The sequence below is a fragment of the Mytilus edulis genome, chromosome 1, assembly GCF_963676685.1.
Source record: "Mytilus edulis chromosome 1, xbMytEdul2.2, whole genome shotgun sequence".
Lineage (NCBI taxonomy): Eukaryota > Metazoa > Mollusca > Bivalvia > Mytilida > Mytilidae > Mytilus > Mytilus edulis.
Genome location: NC_092344.1, coordinates 73942658 through 73969068, shown reverse-complemented (window position 1 = coordinate 73969068; position 26411 = coordinate 73942658). Strand labels below are relative to the sequence as shown.

General features: G+C 32.3%; 1 long non-coding RNA gene across 1 annotated transcript; it reads right to left on the bottom strand.

Moving 5' to 3' along the window:
- Positions 1-18597: 18597 nt before the first annotated feature.
- LOC139489787 (uncharacterized) lies at positions 18598-22391 on the bottom strand. Its single transcript, XR_011656238.1, has 2 exons — positions 22066-22391; positions 18598-18755 (listed from the first exon to the last, which is right to left on the bottom strand). It is a non-coding gene; the product is annotated as an uncharacterized lncRNA (long non-coding RNA).
- Positions 22392-26411: the final 4020 nt, after the last annotated feature.

The following is a 26411-nucleotide window of genomic DNA, read 5'->3' as shown; positions in this document are numbered from 1 at the left end:
TCCCCCCGGAACTTTCATATAAAAAGGAAGATGTGGTATGATTGCTAATGAGACATCTGTCCACAAGAGACCAACATGACACAGACATTAACAATTATAGGTCACCGTACAGCCTTCAACAATGAGCAAAGCCCATACCACATACTCAGCTATAAAAGGCCCCGATAAGACAATGTAAAACAATTCAAACGAGAAAGCTAACGGCCTTATTTATATATAAAAAAAATGAACGAAAAACAACTATGTAACACATAAACAAACGACAACCACTGAATTACAGGCTCCTGACTTGGGACAGGCAAATACATAAATAATGTGGCGGGATTAAACATGTTAGCGGGATCCCAACCCTCCCCCTAACCTGGGACAGTGGTATAACAGTACAACATAAGAACGAACTATAAAAATCAGTTGAAAAAGGCTTAACTCATCAGATGGACAAAAATACAAGTGGACGTGGCCGGGTACTTATACATCCCGACACAAAAAGACACAATGAACAGATCTGAGAGTACTCGCAGTTATCTGACAGCTAGTTCAAAGCCACTAACAAATAATTAAAAAATCATGCATCTAAGACTTAACTATCAATCCGTACACATCCAACATCCAATGGATTTAGTGTAAAGACGTCATAAACAGCAAGAGAAAAACATGACCTTGTGCAATGTCAAGTTACAGGTATCGACAGATTGTAGATCCATGAATGTGTATATGTATATAGCATACTAGTAATATTTAGTTAGCTTTTAATTTACTGATAACAAAATCAATATTTATACCAATAAAAACAATTTTCAATGATCTTATTACAGTGTTGAATAGGTAACCTTTTAGAATAAGTTTAATTGAAGGAGTATAGCTTACTGCGCGATATAGGTTTTTAATATCTTTTTATATATTTGTTGAAGGCCTTACGACCTATATTTGCTAACCGTTTACGTTTTTTGGTCTCTGGTAGAAGACTGTCAAGTTGACAATCATATTACATCGTATTTTTTTTTTTTTTATCATTTTCACTAGTAATGTGCAATTAAACAGGGGCTCCATTTTTAGAAGAGTTCCTTCCTTTCTTGTCCATTTAAAAAAAAATATCACTATAATCCGTCCAATTTTCTGATTAAACGCTTTTGATTGGATTCACTTTGTAATTTAAATGAAATAATTGTCATGGCAGTAATAAATAAAGTAACGTCGGTGATCACCTGACTCACGAGAAGGTTCCAAGAAAAAAACCAAAAAATGATTCTTAATTAAACATAGTCTTAATAACTTTCATTTGTGAATATGACTGTAAACAAGTTTGGCTATGCAAGATTTTAAAATATGCAGTCACGCTCGGCTAAAATGAGAAAGTGCATTTCGCTGTCGAAACCCTTTGCAACAACATTTTGAGGATCTGTAGATGGCATTTTGTATGTCAAAATATCTGCCTCTTTCAATTTCATAACATTCAAACTTTCCATCTTTCTACTTGTCAATCCACTCTACAGAGCCTATGTATTCGTTTTTAAGAGTCTTGTGAAGACGAAACTCGCGTCTGTCGTATTAAATTATAAACCTGGTACTTTGAACTAATTATATTTTAGGCCACATACAGTTTTCCCCCGGAACTTTCATATAAAAAGGAAGATGTGGTATGATTGCCAATGAGACATCTGTCCACAAGAGACCAACATGACACAGACATTAACAATTATAGGTCACCGTACAGCCTTCAACATTGAGCAAAGCCCATACCACATACTCAGCTATAAAAGGCCCCGATAAGACAAAGTAAAACAATTCAAACGAGAAAACTAACGGCCTTATTTATATATAAAAAAAATGAACGAAAAACAACTATGTAACACATAAACAAACGACAACCACTGAATTACAGGCTCCTGACTTGGGACAGGCAAATACATAAATAATGTGGCGGGATTAAACATGTTAGCGGGATCCCAACCCTCCCCCTAACCTGGGACAGTGGTATAACAGTACAACATAAGAACGAACTATAAAAACCAGTTGAAAAAGGCTTTACTCATCAGATGGACAAAAATACAAGTGGACGTGGCCGGGTACTTAAACATCCCGACACAAAAAGACACAATGAACAGATCTGAGAGTACTCGCAGTTATCTGACAGCTAGTTCAAAGCCACTAACAACTAATTAAAAAATCATGCATCTAAGACTTAACTATCAATCCGTACACATCCAACATCCAATGGATTTAGTGTAAAGACGTCATAAACAGCAAGAGAAAAACATGACCTTGTGCAATGTCAAGTTACAGGTATCGACTGATTGTAGATCCATGAATGTGTATATGTATATAGCATACTAGTAATATTTAGTTAGCTTTTAATTTACTGATAACAAAATCAATATTTATACCAATAAAAACAATATTCAATGATCTTATTACAGTGTTGAATAGGTAACCTTTTAGAATAAGTTTAATTGAAGGAGTATAGCTTACTGCGCGATATAGGTATTTAATATCTTTTTATATATTTGTTGAAGGCCTTACGACCTATATTTGCTAACCGTTTACGTTATTTGGTCTCTGGTAGAAGACTGTCAAGTTGACAATCATATTACATCGTATTTTTTTTTGTCATTTTCACTAGTAATGTGCAATTAAACAGGGGCTCCATTTTTAGAAGAGTTCCTTCCTTTCTTGTCCATTTAAAAAAAAATATCACTATAATCCGTCCAATTTTCTGATTAAACGCTTTTGATTGGATTCACTTTGTAATTTAAATGAAATAATTGTCATGGCAGTAATAAATAAAGTAACGTCGGTGATCACCTGACTCACGAGAAGGTTCCAAGAAAAAAAACAAAAAATGATTCTTAATTAAACATAGTCTTAATAACTTTCATTTGTGAATATTACTGTAAACAAGTTTGGCTATGCAAGATTTTAAAATATGCAGTCACGCTCGGCTAAAATGAGGAAGTGCATTTCGCTGTCGAAACCCTTTGCAACAACATTTTGAGGATCTGTAGATGGCATTTTGTATGTCAAAATATCTGCCTCTTTCAATTTCATAACATTCAAACTTTCCATCTTTCTACTTGTCAATCCACACTACAGAGCCTATGTATTCGTTTTTAAGAGTCTTGTGAAGACGAAACTCGCGTCTGTCGTATTAAATTATAAACCTGGTACTTTGAACTAATTATATTTTAGGCCACATACAGATAAGTATAAACATTGGGCATTACAATTGAAAAACATAGCATCATGTTTTGTTGAACGAATTTGGTATATACAAATGGAATCGTTGATACATATAAACATAGTCTATTTTAATCACAAATTGATATCTATGGTGTTATCGTTAATTAGTTAGTTATACTTGTTTTCAATATGCTTCTTTAGAATTCCTTCATACTTATATGTACGCGTATAAGCTCGATTAACGTGAAATTCACGTTCATTGCACGTGGACAAAATTTGCCTCTGCACGAATGAACTCATAACAACAACACATGTATTATCACTGCGTTTATGTTATCATTTCATTTTTCTTCGATATGACATAAGGTAGGGCCAAAAACTGTCATCTATAATCAAATGTAGAGTGTGATTGCTCAGAATGGAACGATCGATTAATAGATCACATGAAAATTGCTTATGGTCCAACGTTAAAGGGACACTAGCTACGAGATATATAAAAAATCTAATATATTATTTTTTTGTTAAATCATTAATGAAATGTAAATAGTGAAATAATAATTCGTTTTTAGCAGCTAGTATGGTTCAATTTTGTCAAAATAAGCTTAAAAATATTTAATACTTGCAAGTGAATAATTCGACCTCATTGAATCCGTATACATGCGAACTTCAATTTAACCCCTTAGCTTTAGATGGGTAACACGTGAATTGTATGTGTAAAGTTATTTAAAGGAAAATCAACATTGAAAGTGAAACAAAGGTAATTCATTTGTTTGACTGATCCGATCCATAAAACGTCATTCTTATACAGGTAAAAACGATGATAAATAATTATTTTTCATCTATAATATTAAATTAAATAAACCTAGAAAAAATCCAACAGCACGGGTTTGCTTAATCTATTTATAACTATATGTATGTTAACATCGCTTATATGATCATCAGATGACTTTAGAGGTCAACTCGATAGTTAATTAGATGGCGTCTAGACTGAAATAAGCACGAAACAAAGCTACGCATTTTCATTCCCGTGCCCTGTTAATTGTTTATTTTAGACCTTTATAGTTAGGATAAATGTTTTACAATGTTATAAATCAAACATGCGAATTTGATTAAAATCGGTGAACATGAATTTGACAGATAGTACCCCTTTAAATAGAACTTTTATTATCAGGAAGAAATAATGAAAATGAGGTTATAGTTAAACAATGGTCGTTTATTTTTTCTTCTGTCCTACATATTCACAAAATATTTGACCCTGGACTTCATGATATCAAACAACATTGGTATTTCAGAGCTTGAAGCTGCTATTAAGACTTAAACGTCACCATTGTTCAAGCAGAAAGTTGATAAATGTCTAGTCCTTTTTAAAAGAAAATAAATCATACGAAGATAACAAGACCTTCTTTTTAAATATTCCATTTCAACTTATCAAATAAAACACGATGGTAGGGTGGACAATTTGTCTTTTTAGTTTATCCTGACTGAAGAGCATCAAAATAGATATTTTACGAGCTGTTATAATTGGGTTATGGTATTTATCCTATATCTTAGATTTTTTTTTATTACACCCTCACACAACTTTTGGCAAAATAATATTTCAACGAAAAGATCTCGTTACATGACCACTTGGAAGCTTTAAAAAATTGAATTAAGTGATCTTTCTGTAATACAACGTTTCACTGAATTGCGTAAGTATGATGAATATGTACTCCGCATGTATGTTGCCTTCAACAGATTAATCTTTTTCATTGATTATATCAATTATACATGAGAAATAGATTAAATAATCAGACTGTAAGTACGCGTGTCAAGCTATATCATTACCACAAGATGCCAAATTTATATCGCACCTTGTCAATTCACCTGGTTGTCATTTGTTGCTGTATATTATATTTGTTTTTTCGTTTATTGTTTTGCACACAAAGCAGGACTTTAGTTTTCACGTTTGAATTGTTTTGCATCTTCTATTCTTTTTATCTTTAAAGTTTCATGTGCAGTATGGGTCTTGCTGATTATTGAAGTGCGGTGACCTACAGTTGTTAACCTTTAACGTAATGTGTTCTCTTTTCGAGGATTGTCTTATCTCATGGACAATCGTACCACATCTTCTTGGGTTTCTTTTGTATATTTTACTACTGATATGTAATAAGATAATAAAAAATGGCTTCATTTATAGAATATTTGCTTCCGTCCATGTCCATATTTCAAGAAAAAATCACTATAATCCGTCCACTGTTTCGATTTACTGCCTTTGATTGGTAACTTAAATGTAATAATTGTCATGTCAGTAATCAATTGGCCACCTGAATCACAAGAAAGTTCAAAGAAAAATGACATAAAGTGATTTACCTTAACAAACATCGTCCAAATGATTTCAATTTGAGAATATGATCGAAACATATCATAGAATAAATCTTATTTTTTTAACTTAAGACGAACTAAACACACCCGATCAAAATCAGTTTCATGCATATATATTACTGTTGTGGAAAGCCGGATAAGGTACCTATTTGGTTTTTTAAACATCATGAAGTATCAAAATTAAGTACTTTTCCCCATAGATACACTTATTATGCAATCAATTTCAATGTTTACATCTACCCTATTTACAGACTTTAGATTATGGTCATGACTCCCTGATGCGAGCAATCATGTTTAACATGATCTTCATAGTAGAAATTTCCACAAGACCTTCAGGAAAACCTTTTTAAAACCAAAACGTTTGATGAATTTTTAGAACAACTTTGAATAGAAAATATATTAGTCAGATATAAATTAAATGACTTTTCTTCTCTCGTAATTGTAGGTTTAAGTTTAACAAAAAGTTTCTCGTTTTCATAACACATCCATGATGAATTGCTTATAATCTATAGCAACTCATTCGATCCTTTTAGATCTGTTTTAATATGGTTATGGTATTTTATTTATTGTTACTTCGACCTTTTTTTCTTGCACCCTCACAAAAAAAACATGGCGAAAATAATATGTTAACGAAAAGATTTCGTTACATAACCACTTGAAAGCTTTTAAAAAGTATAATTTACTGATCTTTCTGTAATACAGCTTTTAATGGGATGAATGTGTACTCTGTATGTATTTTACCTTCAACAGACTAATCTTTTTCATTGATTCTATCAACTAGATCAATTATACATGAGAAATAGATTAAATCTGACTGTAAGTACGTATGTCAAGCTATATATCATTCCGACTTTGTGCCAGATTTACATTGCACCTTGTTAGTATAGGTGGCACGGTAGTATTTGTATTCCAGAATTAAGGTTGCTCTTTTGTGTACCCTACCTAAGTCAATGTATCTGAACAGTGTGATTGGACAAACAATACAGTATCAACTGAACACACTTTCCCAAACTGAGGGATGAATCAGGTGTAGATGATAGTAAAATGAAAGTACTTCAGTTAACTTTGAATGTAGAATTTTTTGACAGTGTTAGAAAGTGGTGAAAATTCTAAAAAGGCTATCATTATCCCTTATGGGCCAGGAAATACTACCGTGCCACCTATACCTGGTTGTCGTTTATTGCTTTATATATTTTATTTGTTTTTCATTTGTTACGTACACAAATCAGGCCTATTATATATAGTTTTCATGTTTGAATTATTTTACATCTTTCATTTTGGACGTTTATTATAGATTACTGTGCGGTATAGGTCTTACTCATCATTGAAGGCCGTGCAATGACCTACATTTTTTAACCTTCCGCGTCATTTTTTTATCCGATGGAAGATTGTCTCATTGACAATCATACCACATGTTCTTGTTTTTATGTATTTTTTACAACCATTGTGACAAAACAGTCAACAGTGGCTTCATTTATAGACTCGTTCCTTCTTTCCATGTCCATATTTTCAAAGAAAAATCAATAAAATTCGTCCACTGTTCCGTTTGACTGCATTTGAACGGATTCACTTTGTTACTTTAATGTAAGAACTGTCATGAAGAAATCAATTAGTGACGTCAATGACCATCTGAATCAGAGGAAGTTTCTAAGACACTTATATAGCCACTCCTTAAACTTAATATTTCAATCTTTAAATACGCAGCCACGCTCAGTTGTAATTAGGCTATTCATTCGATACGGACGGAAGCTTTCTAACGTTCAAAACCCTTGCAACAACGTTTTGAGGATCCGTAGATCTGTCTGCCTCTTCCGATTGCAGTTTCATTCAAACTTTCCATCTTTCTACTGGCTGGTCAATCCACCTTACAGAGCCTACAATTTTCATTCGTCGTTTATATTTCCATTGTCCTAAATATTCACGAAATATTTGACCCTGGAATTTAATATACCAAACAACAAGTCGTAAAACATTTACACTACTCAGACTTAACTTTTACCAGTTTTGGAGATGAAGTTGATGAACCAGGGTTATGTAAAAAAACATTTCTCGTTCTTATTCTAAAACAGTTCATCGGAAGATAACAAGACATGTTGATAACTATTATTTTACTGTTTAGTCCATTTTTGGTAAAATCAATTTCACATAGCTCGTTACTTATACATCCCGTTATTGTATCAATATGCTATTGTAAATTTTTGTATTCTTTTATTTCGTTTTTGCTAATATGCTATGTCTAGATATGCCTTTTTGTGTTTCGGTTTTGACATGTTTGTTGGTATTTAAAATGATTGAGAATAGAACACAATGTTGACTGCTGTTCCCCTAATTTGACACCTATTATCATGTAGTTCTGTTTATTGGAAATTTATTCAACTGTCATACAAGTGAGCGGTTTAGCAAGCTATCAAATCACAAGAAAATACCTGTACAAAAGCAGGAGTATGACAGTTGTTATCCATTCGTTAGATGTGTTTGAGCTTTTAATTTTATCATTTGATTAGGGAATTTCCATTTTAAGATTTCCTCATAGTTCGATTTTTTGTTAATTCACTTCTTACTTAGTGTGGTACTTGCCGAATTTGACTCAAACCGCCTGTTCCATATTGACATGACAACACATACCTAAGCAAAGTATATTGATATCAATGTGTTGATTGTTTGCTTTTAAATGCTATATAGGAATGCATGAAAATAGTGATTTTTTTTCACAACGATTGTTAGCCCGGAATATAAATCAATATTTTTTTCAATATTGAAGATTGCTTGTTAATGATATAATCTTCAATATCTTAAAATGTTATGCAATTCATCAAATAGCTTTAAATTAAAAAGTATATTTGAAAAGTGGTGCTGTATAACATGATAAAAATAGTTTCCCTGGCGGTATCAGGAGGCTATACTAAATTAAATGAAATAGTGTTTTGGATGACTGCATGTTAGAAGAAATCTTATTTACTGGACTTAGAGACGAGGTAAAGACGCGCGATAAAAAATCTGATATTATCTAGAAATCAGGATGTCGTATATACATGAATATATTTCGGATTTGTCGAGGGCAAGTCGGATAGAGAGCCTATTTTTGTTTTAATACATCACGATAAACCAAAATTAAGTACTGTTTTCCCTAGAAACTTGATATACTTATCATATCAAATAGAATTTCAATGTTTACATCTGACCTATATACATACTCTGGATTATGCTTTTAATTCCTTGGTGCCAAGACCATGAGGGAGATCTAACGAAATAACTTTAAAGAATTTTTATAACAACTTTGAATGTGAAATAAATTAGTAAGATATGCAAACTAATATTTCTTCTCTATAACTGTTAGTTATAGTTTCACACCTTATTATTCGTTTTTATGCCATATCAGTTGAAGAGGTACTGCTTACCAATTAAGAGCATCAATTAAAATTGCATCTCTTTGGTTGGTCATGGTATTTGTCTTGTTTCTTAGACTTTTTTTTATTACACCCTTATAAAAAAAATCATGGCAAAAATAATATTACATTATCTCGTTACATGAAGCTTTGAAAAGGTAATATAATTTACTGATCTTTCGCCAATACAGCATTGCATAAGTATGAAGAATGTGTACTCCGTATGTATTTTACCTTCAACAGACTAATCTTTTTCATTGATTATATCAATTATACATGAGAAATAGATTAAATCAGACTGTAGGTACGTGTGTCAAGTCATTTCATTCTCACTGTGTGCCAGGATTATATTGTACATTGTTATAGTTCACCTGACATATTCACCTTGAATTGTTAAATAGAACTTTTGATATAATAACCGACAAATCAGGTTTGTGTAGTCCCTACGTTTTAAAAAGTTAAAGAACAGTGGTACCGAACTCGGAAGAAAATTCAAAACGTAATGTCTCTTATCAAACGGCAAAATCAAAAGATCAAAGACATCAAACAAATGGATTACAAAAGATTTAGCCTTGTATTTTAGCTAAGACTTGACTATTTAATAGCCAACAAGGGACGATTTCTTTATGTTTTTCACCTAGGCAGAGCATAGTTCAGACCTTTGATACATCATGTGAAGTTTTGGTAGAATTGGTTCAGCAGTTTCAATCCATTAAACAATGATATTTTCCATAGATTTCATAGGGAACTTTGTTACTTGGAGAATAAGACGTTTGAACAACGGTATGACAGCAACTAAATATACAAATAGGATTTTTCAAACTTGAAACCAATACTAAATGACATGGGGGAAAACATCAAACGATCAAAATACAAATTACAGTAAACAAAACATATTATAATAGAAAACTAAAAACACGAGTAACACGAACAAAAACCGAGACGATAGCATGTCCTTAGAATGATAACAGAACATTTACCTGTGCCAATAATAATTTTCATTCCATTGAAACCCAAACTGGACTTTAGACTGTTATACAAGTGAGAGGTTTGGCGCTATAAAATCAGGTTCAATCCACCATTTTCAACATTTGAGAATGCCTGTACCAAGTCAGGAATATGACAGTTGTTGTTCATTCGTTTGATGTGTTTTATCATTTGATATTGCCATTTGATAATGGACTTTCCATTTTGAATTTTCCTCGGAGTTCAGTATTTTAGTTATTTTACTTTTTAGAGATGTACTTTCTTACCATTTTGCTAAGATTTGTAAAAATTTGTTTCGGGCGGACAAGACCAATGCAATGCCACCCCCTCCCCAACTCCACGAGTAGGGAGTTAACATTAAACTAGTATATTTATATTATATTCAATCGATTTTCACAAGTGCATGAATTCTACTTTTCAAAATCGTTAATAATTGATAACTCGTTTCTCTTTTATCAATATTACCAGTTCTTAACAAAAATATTTTCAACCTTCAAACTGTATCTCATAAAATACATCCTTGATAAATAATAAATGCAAAGATAATGTTTTCGAAACCCGAGAGAAATTTATCAAGAAAATACAAATAGATATTGTCTTATCAACATCTGTCTGCTGAAAGATACCAGCAAATAAGTACGACTTTATTAAAGAAATCTATTAATCGCTTCATAATAGGCAAACCAAAGTCATTTCCTGTCTATAAACGATTTGTGCAATATATTGTTCTGTATGTGTTTTATTTCTGGACTGGCTTATTTTATGCTTGATGCCCTTAATTAACTTCTTTGCAGAACTAATTTAGATCAAGATTTCCATAAATCAAATTTTGTCAGATAGGTCTTGACTTAATAGAAAATAATAAGTAAGAGTTCAATGAACAAATATCCAGGCAATTAATAAAAACGGTTGATCTGTTGAACTGTCAAGCTGACACGAGCAATGTTGACTTATGAATGGTTGACAGTCAAGTAGAGCTATTGATCAGACATTGGCCTCATCTTAAAAAAAGCTTTGTCAAGAAAATAAACCGTCTCTCATTTTTAGGATTGACACATTACAGTACTGTATAATGCGGATGTTGGTATATTTTTATATATATATATCTTACTTTAAAAAACTGAGAACTATTTCAGTTTTATTAAAATGTCGGTTAGAAAATATATAATGATAAATAATATTTAGAGACTTTGAGATGAAAAAGTTGAAAATTGATAGGTGTTAAAATATATTTTTCCCACCTTAACTGCTAGTTATAATGATATACACATGTGAAAGCGAGTCAAAAGATACCAGAGGGACATTCCAACGCATAAGTTGAAAATAAACTGACAACGCAATGGCTAAAAAGAAAAGACAAACAGACAAACAATGGTACACTAAACACAACATAGAAAACTTATTCTATCATATTTCGGTAGGTTTCTAATTTATCATGACCTGCTTCCGTGTAAGGAAAATTTACAATTGTCCAGGGTACTCGTACAGATTGACATTGTAGTTGGACAGAAAGGAAAATACCCATTTGTGGGAGATTCCCGGTTATTTGACTTTCAGCGATTTGCATACCTCGACAAGGTAAGATATTGTACGTTTAATGACATTTAAATGGATTTTCTTCGACATACAAATACAAAAAGATGTAATTGAAGTCGGATGTGCTTATAACATGGACAACTCAAGCTCTACTAAGCTTTAACGCAGACATTGACAAACATTAATATACTTAAAGTACTAGTATAGTATATAGGAACAGATTAGAACTGATATATAAAAAGATGTGCTATGATTGCCAATGAGACAACTCTCCACAACACGTTAGACTTTTGAATACATAAGCATATACTAATATTGAGCAGATAGACATGAAATGAAGTTTAAAACATCCAAACATTGTCCTGGTGTATTTGTATATTTGACATCTTTAGTTAAGTGAAACATGTGCAGTTAATTTAGCGTTAATGTTAAAACATAAACCACATTCTGTTGTATAGGTCTGATACTAACATGTCATATTACAGATAACCAATAAATTTTGTATTAACATAGTTGTAATTTCGCCATATGTTTCAATAATATTATATAAATAAAATTGAGAATGGAAATGGGGAATGTGCCAAAGAGACAACAACCCGACCATAGAAAAAAACAACAGCAGAAGGTCACCAACAGGTCTACATACTACACAGACAAAAACATACTACACAGACAAAAACATACTACACAGACAAATAATTTGGACACCTATCATTCATATGTGAGGAATGAGATAATAAATGGATTTTTAAGTCAAACAGAGATTGTATAATTTCTGACGGTATTAAGGGCGAAGTTGTACTAATATAATATCATATTATACAGAGTATACATGTACATTGCACTAGACTTACTTCAAAGCTTAATTTATGGTATAAGTTATGATCATTGTTAAAGGCTGTACAATACGGTAACTTATTATAGCTTTTTACATATTTTTCCTTTGGTTGTCTCTTGGGGACAGTTGTCTCATAGACTTCCAAAACGTGACATCTCCTTATGTTCATATTATTCCCGCCTGAATGTCATAACATTTTGCTCGTGTACCTAAATGTTGTGTGCTTGGTGAATGGAGTACCAAATTTAATATAGATTTTCAACCATCATAAAATTTCAAGAAAAAAAAAACTGTTATAGTTTCTTTTCCAGACACATTACATACAAATACTTATAATAATTTTAATCTTTCATACAATTTATTTTATTGTGAAAAATCAGTAATAAAAGAGGGACGAAAGATACCAGAAGGAAAGTCAAACTCATAAATCGAAAATAAACTGACAATGCCATGGCTAAAATTGAAAAAGACAAACAGACAAACAATAGTACACATGACACAACATAGAAAACTAAAGAATAAGCAACACGAACCCCACCAAAAACTAGAGGTGATCTCAGGTGTTACGGAAGGGTAAGCAGATCCTGCTCCACATGTGGCACCCGTCGTGTTGCTTATGTGATAATAAATCCGGTAAATAGTCTAATTCGGTAGGTCACATTTATGAGAGGGAAGGGGATTGTAGTTACGACGTAAGGAACATCTCCGATATCATTTATGAAACGGTTATTCCATAACGGTCAACCAACTCGTGATGGCGTCCGTTTGGAACTCTTGGTCTTATAGCTTCCTTGTGGGCAGCAACCCTCTGTCAAGAAAATCATGATAGGAAATATAAGCACGGTAATATCGTACCAATTGGGAGATATACCCCATATGCAGGTTCTGCTGGAATGTTGCTACTTAGAAATGGAAAATTAACAATTGGAAAGCTGAAATCATCTCTTTTGTCGTAAAGATTTGTTTTCAACCGACCCTCATTGTCAATTTCTAGATGTAAGTCAAGATGTGAGGCCGACTTACCTGTATCTGTAGTATCCTTTATGTCTAGTTCGATGGGATAGATGCGTTCAACATAGTCACCAAATTTTGAATTATTTTGTGAAAGAAAATCATTTGTATAGCGGAAAGTAGAGTTAAAGGATATTGCTAACTTCTTATCTTTCTTCCTAAGAACTTCCTGTATGAAGTCAGCATATTAATAATAAAAAAAAAGTCGAGAAGTAAGAAGAGGGGCACAATTTGTTCCCATTGGAATGCCGACAGTCTGTTGAAAAACACGTCCTCCGAACGTAACACATATGTTGTCAATCAAGAAATCAAGCATCTTGATAATGTCAGTTTCAGAGAATATTTTGTTTGAAACAGAGTGATCCTTTACAAAGTAGGATTTATCCCTCCCTTAGACAAGATACTTGTATCTACGTTGGCCATTCTTTTTTTATGAAACAAAGCAATACCAACTCTTTCAATTTGTCTTTTAGTTTGGAATGTGGAATACTTGTGTAAAGTGTAGAAAAGTCAAAAGTTTTAATACTATTACAAGATGAAAAGAGTTAGATTGTATGTACTCTAAAATATCTTTGGAATTTTTAAGTATCCACATCTGATTCACGCCACCTCTAGAATAGGCAGTTTCACAATAACTTTGAACCCGTCTTTGATTGCTGATAAAATAGATGTTAATAATTTAGAAAGCGGTTTCGTGGAGCACTTGGAAGACCCAACAATATACCGTTGTTTGTAAGGACACTTATGTAGTTTAAGTATCCAATACAATGATGGAAGATCCAGTTCTTCATCTTTGTTTGAAATTCCAAAGGAACATAGAACAGACCTATGATTATCCTGGATTACCTCTTTGGTAAGTGTCGTGAGGGTATATGTTGAGTTTCCAAGTGAATTGTCAATACCTAATTGTTTATCAAGCAGTAAATGTAATAAGTTTTACGAAACGATGCTGTTTGGGGCTTTATCTGCGGGGACAACAACATATTTGTCATGGAGGTAGGATAAGTGTTTTGCTACATTTGGGTCTTTAAAGATTGACGTAGCATGACATTGATAGACCCATTCAGTTTTTCAATTCTGATTTGTACGGACTGATCTTTGAAATAAGGAGGTATTTTCGATTGAACTATTTTATGATGAAGGATATTGCCTAAGCTGACGCCATCGATACCTTTGTTGACAAAGAAAAGATTAAGGCAATGTCTTTTCTCTTTTTTCTTCATTACCATGTAATATGCATGGTCAGGACTATATGTATTAAGCACGGAAATTGTTTTTTGTATTGTTATGTTATCTCCTTGATTTCTATTGACAATAAATAACAAGGCAAAGTTATCAACTGTATTCGTAACTTGACCTACGTCTTATAAGCGGATTATGTAAGTAAAACCGGAATAATTATTCCCTGTGCGACTATCGATAGGTTATCACACAACAATAATACTCAATGTACGTTTTAGCTGTTCTTTACGATACGATAACTCAGTAAGACGATATTTGTTGATGACAAATCATATTTGTATGACTTCTAATTCCATAATAGAACTCTAGGGAGATGTTTTTGTCTTGATTGTGTGAAGGTACCTCTTCGAAATAAAAACTAATAAAATCAAGTTAAAATATCAAAATTGCTTGATATTTTTTATCGGTTGGAATGCGGAAGAATTGCAACATTTTGTTTTCATTCATTACAAAAAAGTAAAATTACAAAAAAAACTGAACTCCGAGGAAAATTCAAAACAGAAAAATCCTAAATCAAATGGCAAAATTAAAAGCTCAAACTTCGAGAATAAAATACACGGATTTTGTGGTAAAGTGCTTTGCTAGAGTCAGGTCAAAACAGAGACTTGACATTTCTGAATGCAGCTTCCCTGTTCCATTGTTCAGAACGCAAATTGAAAGAAACGAGTACAAAGATAAGACAATTAGTTTAAATTGGAGTTTCTAAATAACATGTCTTCCTACGAACTGTTGTTTTGCTATTTATACCTGTCTAGAACTAAGTAAACAATTCGTCGTATCGTGTCTGTCTAGAACAAAGCAGAACTCCTTTTCATTTACAATTAACATGATCTCGCCACTGGACATAAACGACCTGTATTCAATTAAGGCAATAGTAGTATACCGCTGTTCGAAAGTCATAAATCAATTGCGAGAAAACAAATCCGGGTAACAAACTAGAACTGAGGTAAACACATCAACTATAAGGGGAAAACAACGAAACAACAGAAACACTGAAGTACAACAAAAAGAAAAAAACGACAATGCAACACACACAGAAATGTACTATACGATAAAAACTGCCATTTAACTGACTTGGTACAAGAAATTTTAATAAAAAAATGGTTTTTTGAACCTGGTTTTGCGACTAGCCAAACCTCCCGCTTTTATGGCATTGTTATAAATATAACACATAAATGATAACATTACAATACAGGACTACAGTATAAATAAATGCAAGACCATTACGGACAGAGAAATACACAAATAAACATTACAATAGGACATTTCGACATGCTAATTGTCAATCAACTGCACACAAAGATTACGCCATTCTTGTTACAATTGTTATTGAAACTAGCATTGTTGCATCTAACAGATAGCAAATAAGGATTTGAGGAAGGATTGCCAAGGAGACAAGTAACAAATGGTGTATTAGTTATTTGTTGCTTAATGTCCCTTAGCAAATACGTATGCATCTTCAGGACATATAAAACTATTGAACATTATTTAGCGTAGGTTCTACAAACTCGATCAATCGTTGTGAAGGACAGGAACTCCGACTGTCACTTGAAAAAAGGAAAATTTATAGTCGACGGGTGTGACTGTGTACTTGTGCATCCTACGATGCAATATTGACAACCGTGCTTAACAAAGCTTTAATTGACTGAAGGAGAAGTCCAGAGATGGATCTTTATTCCTTAAATTTATACATGTAGTAGCGAAATTGGAGAGTTTGTGATTTTTATTAGTGTAGTATATTATGTTTATTTGGTTTTGTAGCAGTTAGTCATTAGTAATTATAGACATTGTAATAGTTTCCTTCCATTTTCTTTGTATACTCCTATAATCATAAATGATGGTTTGGATTTAAGTTGATAAATAAATCATGTATCTACTTGAGAACTCTTTTTAATGATTATTAACTACACTACAATCAGTGTCCATAAAATCAAAATGTCATTCAGACCTGGTACCTTTCTTTGGTTATACCTATTTTAAATATTGCAATTTGTACACGTTTGGCTGAAAATTAAATTCATAGAGGACATTAAAATTATAAATTTAACAAACATTTATATTAACACTAAAAATTTAGCCAAATCATGCAATGTGTACCGGAAAATTACCAGACATTTTAATAGATTAACGAAATTAATCCTCAACTCCGTAAAGTAAAGTATCTCCTTATCTTTTGTTGTTTGACAGGGCGTAAGTCTGTCTACCTTTGAAAATAAGCAGAATTTGTCATTAAAATGCCAAGTTTTCAATTGGAGTCTTAGAACTTTAAAAATCAATTTGAAGACCCAACATGATCTTGCAATTAAAAAATATGTTAGAAAGTCAGAGCCAATTTAAATGATAGATCTGGTAAAAATCATTTACAATGATGGCATAAAATATTTATTATTGTTGCTTCAAATAATGGAACACAAAAAATATCTTTGGTCATCTATGATAAAGATTAGCAGAATGTATCAACCAAAACGATCATTAGGACATCCATTAAATGTTCTGAGATGACTTCATTTTTCTATAATACATCAAGCAGCAATGTTTCATCAAGAAAACCGTAATCTTTAACAGAAGTTCTGGAACATAAAAGATATTTGAGATACGGTAAAACTATTGGTGATTTAAAACAAGCTTGTTCGCATTAAAGACTAACTTGCCATTACTCGAGTTGAGTATGGGTCCAACGAGGCAACGTTTGCGGTTATTATTATAATTTTACTTTCACGTTACGTGTGATCAATCTATTTTACATGTCTTCTAGCATGTATCAAGTATGACGCAAGTGTCACAGTGACACTTCTGTAAAAACCTTGATTAAAGCTAAATGTAATATTATATCGCATTATATGTGACATTGATGGAGGCGAAATGTATATGTATTGCAAAAAAGAGGAAATTAAAAAATGCAATGATAACTAATTATGAGTATTAAACTAGACGTAATACAAGTATTATGACCAGCTAGTTCCATGGAATTAATTAAAGAAGCACCACATGTTCAATTAATTTGTTTTTGGAGAACGTTCGATTAAAAAAATACGTGTCACATTGTATATATTTATTTACAAAGATACCATACAGAATATCACAAAGTATATTTCATTCCCATATTATAATAACAATTCATATATTAAACTTTCGAGTCAGTTATTTACTCAAACTCCAAAATCAACAAATCAACCAATCAAAATGCTGGATTTCAATTTTCGACCACAATTTTTTTTTCTCCGGGCACTGAGAAAATTTTTTACGACTTCAGGGCCTGATCTTGTACGATTTGGAGAAGAATTTTAGCATCCCAAGTTTGGGTTCATGGCAAATCTCCATGTTTTCAATACGGGCTGCACTTTTAACATTTTTAATTTGTTTTGTTATAAATTAGGTCGTTAATTTTTCTAAATTAGATTGTTTCATATATTGTTTATGTCATGGTCTTTTGTAGTCTGCACAGTTGTATATTATTGTTCACATTCACATCGTCTCAAATTTGGTGGATAGTTGTCTCAGTGACAATCCTACAACTTTTTATTATTTTATACACTATGCAATAGTTTAAAAAATTAATAAAAGTATTCTTTTTGTGAATTTTTTCATTATTAGTACCAGTGGAAATTCTCATTATAATATATTACTATTTTTTAAATCTGTTATTCGGTTACAGAGAAGGAGATGTTTGTTTATATTTCCTTTAGGTTTCTAAGTTCAACTATGTCCTGCTGTAACACTCTGACATCTTTGGATCGGCACCAAAACACATATATGTATTAATATAATCTGATTATTCGAGCACAATATCAATGCAATCTGTGAAACAGTTAAATGAGAAGTTGTGTGTACGAATATGTACTTCCCGTAGACTTTTTTGTTAACTTTAATGATATCTTTCAATTGTTGAAGAATTGTATTTCTACTCTTTATTCTTTTGAATTTGCTCGTTGTTGGTTTGTTGTCATATGAACACACTACAACATTTCATGATATTGAAATAAAATTATAGGAATAATTGCAAATACTTACTTTAAAAAAATCATAATTGAGTGTAAAACTATGTATATATATACCTACCTTTCAAATTATGTCAATGTTCTACTGTCACCTTTCATACCAGTTCTATCTCTATCTCATATTTTATCTGTTCATGACAATTTTTAGTCGTTGATCTAAAGCTTTATTTTCCTCATAGACTTAGTCTTTGTGTTCTGGTGGGATCCATTTTTAGATACCTATAACAATAGATCATACTGCATCAAATACTTTGCATGCATTTATAAAAAAGTTGTTTTTCCAAACATGCATGTTATGGTATTAATTATGGACGTAACACTTTGTAAATTGTCCTTTGAAAAAATACATCATGAGATAAAGATTGTATCGATGATTTACAAAATTCTGTAAAGTGGTTCAGGAGTAATTGATGACACTTACGTGGGACATAAGGACAAGATTTGTTCCATATGTGAACACATTCTCACTAAGAAAATGTCACCAGAATTGCAAGTCTGTCATCACAACGGATAATGTTTATGTGATACAGTAAAAACAGTGAAAACATTGGTAGTAAAATTGTGCGGGATGTTTAATTTTCAACAAATGTAAGATTGGTCACCTTTAATCGGATGCCTCATATAGCATGTATAGAAAGAGAGTGCCATGATCTCTGCAGGTTAATAACTATTGCAACAACTCTTTAAGAGGCCATGGGTGGCCTTTTGTCTGAATATGCAGGAGGGCAAATTCCTGTCCACCTTCAATATGATTTCGTTGTCCAGTGGCAGTCCAAGTTTCATTGACCTTCTTTCACCCCAGATGACATCTTATACAGGACTTACCTATTGTACTTATTTAACAATTGTTTTGAACATGCATGTAATATTTGCCACTGGACATTAAGCAAATTTTAACACATGTACTCCAATATGTTATTATTTTGAGAAATCTCAGTAGGATCATTTTAAACTATTGGGATTATCCTCTTGAAATATAAATATTATTCATACAAAGTATTGCTCAATAATTATGTGTCGGATTACTAAAATTAGTGTGTCGGTCCAATGGGTCGTCGGAACAGAAAGATTTAAAAGGCAAAAAAATTTTTAAAAATGTGCAACTTATAAAAGGGTCTGGTCTGGAAGTGGTTTCTTCATTTCTGTATTCTGTAAGATTCTATACCATTTTTCACTTTTTATTATTAATTTTGCCTGTTATTCTCTTTTCTTTATATTCAAGCACCACACTATTATCGATTCTTCATTGCTTTTGTCTACTTTATAACAACAATGGGAATAATATGAAAGCCAGCCAAATAGGACATTGGAAAATTGTCTGTTTTCTGTTTCTTGGTTTATTCTTGCTTGTCGTTGGAGGCAAACTTTTGTCTTTCTGTCTCTTTAGTTTGTGTGTATTATTATAAATTAAACTAATGTAACACAAATTTGCCATCTTAAAACAAATATGTTGAACATTGCGTCTGTTATATAATCTCTTTTTAACAGAAGGAAAAAACTAAGATTAAATATAATCAACAGAAGTATAAAAAACTATGAACTAAGTCTTTGAAGTTAGATGCATGATTTTTGTCGAGCCTGCAACTTTTGTTGCAGAAAGCTCGACATAGGGATAGTTATCCGGCGGCGGCGGCGGCGGCGGCGGCGGTGTTATCTTACTTCTTAAAAGCTTTATATTTTGGAAGGTAGAAGACCTGGATGCTTCATACTTTGTATATAGATGCCTCATGTTACGAACTTTATGTCAGTCACATGTCCAATGTCCTTGACCTCATTTTCATGGTTCAGTGACTACTTGAAAAAAAAGTTAAGATTTTTTGTAATGTTAAATTCTCTCTTATTATAAGTAATTGGATAACTATATTCGGTATGTGCGTACCTTGCAAGGTCCTCATGCCTGTCAGACAGTTTTCACTTGACCTCGACCTCGTTTCATGGATCAGTGAACAAGGTTAAGTTTTCGTGGTCAAGTCCATATCTCAGATACTATAAGCAATAGGTCTAGTATATTCGATGTATGGAAGGACTGTAAGGTGTACATGTCCAACTGGCAGGTGTCATCTGACCTTGACCTCATTTTCATGGTTCAGTGGTTATAGTTAAGTTTTTGTGTTTTGGTCTGTTTTTCTTATTCTATATGCAATATGTCTACTATAATTGGTGTATGGAATGATTGTAAGGTGTACATGTCTAGCTGACAGGTGTCATCTGACCTCGACCTCATTTTCATGGTTCAGTGGTCAAAGTTAAGTTTTTTAGTTATGGTCTATTTTTCTAATACTTTATGCATTAGGTCTATATTTGGTGTATGGAAATATTTTATGATCTATATGTCGGTTACGCAGGTTTTATTTGACCTTGACCTCATTTTCAAGGTCCATTGCTAAGTTTTAAGTGTTTGTATTTTATTCTGTTTTTCTTTATTTATAAGCAATAAGTCAACTATATTTGTAATATTGAAGAATTTTTAGCTGTACATGTCTGCCTGGCATGGTTTATCTGACCTTGACCTCATTTCCATGGTTCATTGATCAATGTTTTAATTTTCTTGGTTAATGTTGAGTTTATGTGACAGTTGTAATAAAGCTTTATATTTAGGTCTATCAAGATAGTATCAAGGATTAGTAAAGAGGGCGAGACATTTCAGTGTGTGCACTCTTGTTGTTATTAGTTGTTAGTGGCTTTGAACTAGCTGTCAGTAACTGCAAGTACTCTCAGATCTGTATTTAGTGACTTTTTTTGTTGGGTAACGGTAACGTCCATTATGTTTTTGTTACTGAGATGTATTTCTATTTGCATTCATGTTATTTTCAACTGAATTTTATAGTTTGTTGTTATGTAGTACTGTTACAACTCTGTTCCAGGTTTAGGGGGGAAGACCCTAGCATGTTTAACCTCACCACATTCTGTATATATGTTCCTGTCCGAAGTCAGGAGCCTGTAATTCAGTGGTTGTTGTTTGTTGGTGTGTTACATATTCATTGTTCGTTCATTTTTGTACATAAATAAGAACGTTAGTTTTCTTGTTTGAATTCGTTGACATTTGTCATTTTGTTGCCTTTTTTTAGCTGACTATGCGATATGGCTTTGCTCATTATTGATGGCCGTATGGTGACCTATATTTGTTAATTTCTGGTCATCTGATCTGTTGTGGAGAGTTGTGATTATTCCACTCATTTTGGGTGCCATGATTGGCAAATAAAATATATGTTGTTGCTGTTGTTGTTGTGTCGTTGGCAATAATATGGCATCTTTTTTTATAAACATATATATATATATATATATGTAAATCGAATGTTCTGTTTTCCCTAATGAACCACATTTGAACTAAACTCTTGAAGGGAAAGACATTGTTTTTGTATAAATGTCAACAGAATACAAAATGTTGTGTCAACAAAATACAGAATCAACATTCTGTATTCTGTTGACACAGTATACAGAATGTTGATTCCGGCAAAATATATGATCTGACAGGATGCTCACGGAATAAAACTTGTGATGGAAGAAGACATACATTTGTAAAACATACATGAACAATAGCAATCCGTAGATGATTCGAAAAGGATCCGCCATCTCTGACTTGTCGTAACAATCGTCTCTTTCTGTAACTTTAAGACTTTCTGCAAGTGGCTGGTAAACCGATATTTTCTCTGCTGTATTTCTGTATCCTATCCTTCCCGGCTGATCTGCTGTTGTCTCAAATTTTGCCGTTGATGTTATTATCGTAATCACAAAAGCGCGTCAATATGGAACATACAATTGCCTATTGTAAAACGTTTATGTGATTGGATTTACACATGACGTCATTCATTGTTTACAAACGTTATTTTTGCACTCGCACTGACATTTCAACAGTTCAACGGTTCAAACTTCTTCTGGATGGGATTGAAGGTAGATCAAGGTATAGTAGTACATTGAATATTTTAAAACTGAGAAAAGTGTAGCATATATATAGCTAATTCAAAACATATTACGTTAGTTAAAGAAGGAGAATACGCGTTACACAGTGGCGGACCCCTGGGGTTCCGGGGGTTGGAACACCAAATTATTTTGGACGTTCAATACATTATTCTATATAATACTACTTAAAATATTTAATCTGTAATTAAATCTGTAGGCGACTGTGTTGGGACATATAGTTGGAACCCCTTCCTTTTTCCTTTTATCCCGAGTGTTTGGAACCCTCTTTTAAAACAATGGGTGGATCCGCCTCTGGTTACAGAACTATCTGTAAGTGGCTAAGTATTCAGTATAGTGTTGTTAGTGTGTGACAACATGTATGATTTTAAAAGTAGCTGTTTCAATCTTAATAACATGATTTTCTGAAAGGAGAATGATTCTAGTTTAGGGTTTTACATGTAAAAAGATAGTTATTTAGTCAGAAAACATAAAATTAGACCTAAATAGCATGTTGGACAGAGGTTATGTTGGACGTAACAGGACATTGAAAAATTGAATATTTTCCTTTTAAATGAAGGCCTAGTTAATAAATATATCATTTTTTCTCTGACAGTTCATAAGATCTTCAATTAAAGTATATCATTTTGTTAAATTTTTCAAAAACTAACTTATAAGTTGGAAAAATCTTAAAATATGTCGGACAAACGGGGACATTTTTGGATGAGAATTTGTTCCATTTGCATCATTGAAAGTCAAAAACAAAATCAAAACTATGCTGTTTATACTAATATCTACAGCTGGTGTTCCTCAGCAAGAGGTAAAATGGTTCATTATTAAATAAATGGATAAAACAAAACCATAAAAAACTGTAGGACAAACATAGGACAGATTATATTCCCTGTCGGACAAACATAGGACAGAATTCATTAATTTACTGATCCTAATGGGAATTTAAAAATGGGCACCTCTTTAGAAGAGACTAGGAAGGGTCTGAGAACTATTTTTTAGTTTATGTGGACATGTTAGTTGTTAACAAGGTTTTTTTTACTTTTAAAAAGCTGTTACGTCCGACATTAGAAGATTTTGTCCGGTTCGTCCAACAGAAAATTAATGGACTCTTGTTACGTCCTAATTTTCAAAATTATGTCAAATTTAGACTGTCAACAGTTTAAAACCTCTTTATTTTTCATTTATATGGTAGTATTTAAGGTTAAGTAATTGTCAAAGTAGAAGCGAAATTGATTCTGTGACTTGTGGTAGCCATTTTAGAGAATATCTTGGATGTTGGACGTAACATTTTTTTGGACAAATGTTGGATGTAACTTCCATCTCTTGGTTGGACAGAAAGAGTGTTCACCCCTTCAATGTCGTTGACCTCAAGTAAAAAGGAACAGTTGACAGCAATACCGTATGCACATCGTGATTGTCGTAAAATTTGTTGTCATAAACATTAAAAAAAACTTAAACTGAGTTGGCAACTTGCAAATGAAAATTGAAATTTTCGCCCGTAACGGTTGGACAGATTTTTCAAGAGTAAACTTTAATGACAATTCCTGAAAAAAATAAAACTTTCTGCTGTAACTTCATGATGAATTATCACATTTTAGTTAACAAGCTCAAGCCTCAAGATATTTTGTGCATTTAATTGCCCTCTATTGTTACATAACTTATATTTCATTTTCACATAGGAAGCAGAGGCGGATTTAGGGGGGAGGGCCCAGGGGGCCCGGGCCCCCCCTTTTTGGGAAAAAATTTGGTTGCTTATATAGGGAATCACTGAAGCGTGACTGGAGCGGGCCCCCTCTTAGGTCAGTCAGTGGGCCCCCACTTATGAAAATTTCTGGATCCGCCACTGGGAAGAACTGAGACAGAAAATGTTAGTCCAACAACATGACCATTTAAAATTGTTTTTAATCCTTATTTTTCGATGATTTTTCATGTTTTAGTGTCCTTAACCTTGCCAACCCTATTGTTTTACCTGAAAATCCTTTTTACCTAGTTGCCATTCATACAAAAAGGTTAATAACACAATTTTGATTTTGGGTCATTCGACCATGTCACAAAATAAGCATGCAAAAAATAGGGAATTCAACACTTCATTTATAAAATACTTTATTCAACAATAAACTTTTCATATGAGACTGTTTATATTATCTCTTCATCATGCAGTGAATTGATTAGCTACCTGCATTTAAACTCAAAATAATTTAAAATATGAAAAAAATGCATTTTTCTGGGACACCCATTGAAACAGCACTTTACTGAATACTTAGCCAAATGTCAAAATAGGTATAAAATCGCGGGTTGTTTTGGATATACATATTATTACTTCTTTACCAAACCTTATTAAATAGATTATAGTATTAATATTTGTCAAATTCATATACATTAAGACGGATCAATAACATACATTATGAATTCAGACGACACATTAGAAGACACTATGTGACATTTTTTAGTTAATTGTTTATTACTTCATTTCCTCAGATCTATAAACAAAAAACAAAACAAAAAACGCAACAAAAAACCAACAAACCGGATATTTTTATAATATGAAAGCAAGTAAATAATTGTAATCAATATTCAAGATCTATACATGTATGTAACTTTTAATATAAATTTGATACAGAATTTAAAGCGATTTAATAACCATGCAAGTAGTCATAAAAATTGCTCAGCAAGCAGCATAATGAGGTGAATATCATATTGCTCAGGAAGAGAAATTGAACGTACGACGTCGTGTGAGAAGGCATGACATATATTGCCCATTTCATTTATTAAAAACACCAAGTGTTCAAACATTCTTTTTCAAAAATAAAAACAGTTAAATAGAACCAACAAAACTATCCGTCACAATGATATATGAGGGTCTTTATAAGGGTTAGGGGGGAATTGGGGGTGGTTCTTTTTTTTCGTTTTTTGTAAGAAATATTTATTCTGTAAAATTCTTGTGTTCTGATTGTGCATATATGGGAATTTCCTTCTGTATCATGATTTTCACATGATAGATTTTTCGTCTGTATCTCCCCCGAATCTGTTACTGTACTGCACAAATTAGACATTTATCAATTTCATACCTGTTTAAAACCAAACAGGGGGGAACTTATTTTACATCTTTGTAATAATTTGGATATCTAAGATAATAAACAGTAGAAATGGTGACATAAGGTATATTTGATTATACATATATTTGGTTTGTAGATATGAGGTACCAATATTGCAATATTATTAAGGTACCATGCAGAAGAAAATTGTTAAAAGTAGATTTAAGAGATATTAATCTTAAAAGAAAGAAAAAAACCGACCACCTAAACTATATTTTATCCTTGATAGGCCCAACTGTCTAACATAATATCAATTATTGTCTATATTTCAAATACTTTGGAGAATACATGTATTAAAATATATTTAACATTTATTGGTAGTGAAGAAAAAAGTTATATGTACCTCAAAAAAAAAATCAAATACAATGGTTTCCGTTCTAGAGTATCAGTCAAATAGCCCTAACCAAAGAAAAAAGTGTTCGCTCAAATATCCGATGCCCTCTAAAATGTGGGTAATTTCTTAAAACAGAGAATCAGTGAAGCTGTTTCACACTAGAATAAAAAAAGTCTTTCAATCTTTTCTTTAATTCATAGTATCATAGAACCGTATGTACTTTTTTCTTTTGTTTTAGCAACAGTTTGTTTGAATAATTTAAATCAATCAACAAATTATGAACTCTGAAAAAAAGCCTGAAACCTCAATTTTTACAGTTTTTGACAAAATTGAGTAATTATTCTACAAAATCTATGAAAAAGACGACGTTAACCAAACAAAAATTTTGGACTGAATAAATATGTGTATGCTCTTTTTGAATCATCTTGGTTTGTGTAGAATAGTGACGTTCTTCAAAATAAAAAAAAATATTATTAACAATTGTAATTTTATATCAAATACCCTAAATAGCAACATTTAAGATTTTTTTTTATACTT